At 39.5% G+C, this 2100-nt stretch overlaps 1 protein-coding gene across 2 annotated transcripts in view; it reads left to right on the top strand.

Moving 5' to 3' along the window:
- The window catches only part of ccdc88b (coiled-coil domain containing 88B), a 25205-nt gene extending 24966 nt beyond the window's left edge, over positions 1–239 (top strand). For both annotated transcript variants that reach the window (XM_045717955.1, XM_014198935.2), the window contains exon 28: positions 37–239. The gene's annotated coding sequence lies outside the window, so the exon portion shown is untranslated. The remainder of the gene's footprint in view (positions 1–36) is intronic.
- The last annotated feature ends 1861 nt before the right edge of the window (positions 240–2100 follow it).

Here is a 2100-nt window from a genome sequence, read left to right as displayed (position 1 = left end):
GGTTTTGACAGGACCTCTGTGTGTGTTTGGTTTTAGCCGTGAGTGGGGACAACATTGAAGGACATCTCAACTCAGACCCGTGCTGTCAGTCCAGTAAGGATAAACCGGCAAACTAAAAGAGAAGTACTGCCTTTCTGCTTCAACTGGAATTAACATGATCCTTTGCATACATCCGACCTCTGCATACAGATCTGATCTAAATCCAGATAGGGACTCAAATTAAAAGTGTCAAATTCAAATGTGTTGTCTGATTTTTGTAAAAGGTGCCAGAAAATACAGTATTTCCGATTCCATAGACTGTAAACGAAATGTTTTTCTCCCAGCTAGTACTGTATTTGTATATATCATTGAATAGATGTCGCTGTTCTTCTGGGGTGATAAGCAGCCGTTTCTCCTCTGTGGCCAATAGGTGTCAGTGTAGAGCTAGTTAGACACCAATACAGATCAGATGCGGGAGAATCTTTTAAATGAGAAACATGGCCTGTAGGTTCATCACGACTGTAGGGCCTCTCTGGTTCCCTGCATCCCACACCAAGGGAGCAACACGTCAGCATTTCAGCTGGGGAGGGTGGGGGATGGAGGGATTAAGGGGAGAGAAGACTGACACTAAAGGATAAAAGCAGAGAGAGAGGCTCTCCACCGAAGCCCCGGTGAATTACGATTCAGAAAAAGACAAATGGAAGGCTAATACAATTCATGAATTATGTAGTTGTCATGACAACATTAATCAAAATGAGGCCCCAGCCTCTGAACATTTTGTTTATGAAATTGAGATGCTTCCAGCGTGAGTGAATGTGAGTGTGGAGGATGATATTGGGCCTGCCACTCAGTCAGACGTCTTCCTCTGACACCTGCAGACAGACAGCAACCACAAGGTGAAAAAAGCAGTGACACAAAAACCCAGAACAAAGAGAATGAAACTCCTTCTCATTCCTTGCATTCAATAAAACTAAATGCATTGTACATCTGTGCCAGCTGTCATTAACATGTACGTTTGAAGAGTAGGGGTGTAAAAAATAAACATTTCTGATTCCTTTCAGCCAATAGACAAGAATAAAGATAAATGACATATACAGTACACAGCCCAGTGGTCATCTTAACGTGTCAGTATGTTTCTGTAGTGGTGGTTCAACACAGAGCCTTCAGAAAATATTCACACCCCTTGACTTTTTCCACATTTTGTTGTGCTACAGCGTGAATTAGACATTTTGTGTCACTGGCCTATAAAAAATACCCCATAATGTCAGTGGAAATATGTTTGTCATTTTTTAATCAAATTAATTAAAATAAAAAGCTGAAATGTCTTGAGTCAATAAGTATTCAACCTCATTGTTAAGTCAAGCATAAATAAATTCAGGAGTAAACATATGCTTAACAAGTCACATAATAAGTTGCATTGACTCCCTTTGTGTGCAATAATAGTGTTTAACATGATTTTTTAAGTACTTAATTTCTCTACACGACACACAATTATCTGTAAGGTCCCTCAGTTGAGCAATGAATTTCATTACAGATTCAACCACAAAGATCAGGGAGGTTTTCCAATGTCTCGCAAAGAAGGACACATATTGGTAGATGGGTAAAAATAAAAAATCTGACATTGAATATCTCTTTGAGCATAGTGAAGTTATTCATTACACTTTGGACGGTTTAACAATACACCCAGTCACTACAAAGACACAGGCGTCCTTCCTAACTCAGTTGCTGTAGAGGAAGGAAACCGCTCAGGGGTTTCACCATGAGGCCAATGGTGACTTTAAAACAGTTACATAGTTTAATGGCTGTGATAGGAGAAAACTGAGGATGGATCAACAACATTTTAGTTACTCCACAATACTAACCTAATTGATAGAGTGAAAAGAAGGAAGACTGTACAGAATAAAACTATTCAACATGCATCCTGTTTGCAATAAGGCACTAAAGTAAAACTGCCAAAAGTTTGGCTAAAATATTAACTTTAAGTCCTGAATACAAAGTGTTATGTTTGGGACAAATCCAACACAACACATCACTGAGTAGTACTCTTCATATTGTCAAGCACGGTGGTGGCTGCATCATGTTATGGGTATGCTTGTCATTGGCAAGGACTAGGGAGTTTTT

Source organism: Salmo salar, chromosome ssa05 (genome assembly GCF_905237065.1).
Source record: "Salmo salar chromosome ssa05, Ssal_v3.1, whole genome shotgun sequence".
NCBI lineage: Eukaryota > Metazoa > Chordata > Actinopteri > Salmoniformes > Salmonidae > Salmo > Salmo salar.
Note: the sequence above shows the minus strand (reverse complement) of the source record. Positions and strands in the feature narration are given on the sequence as shown.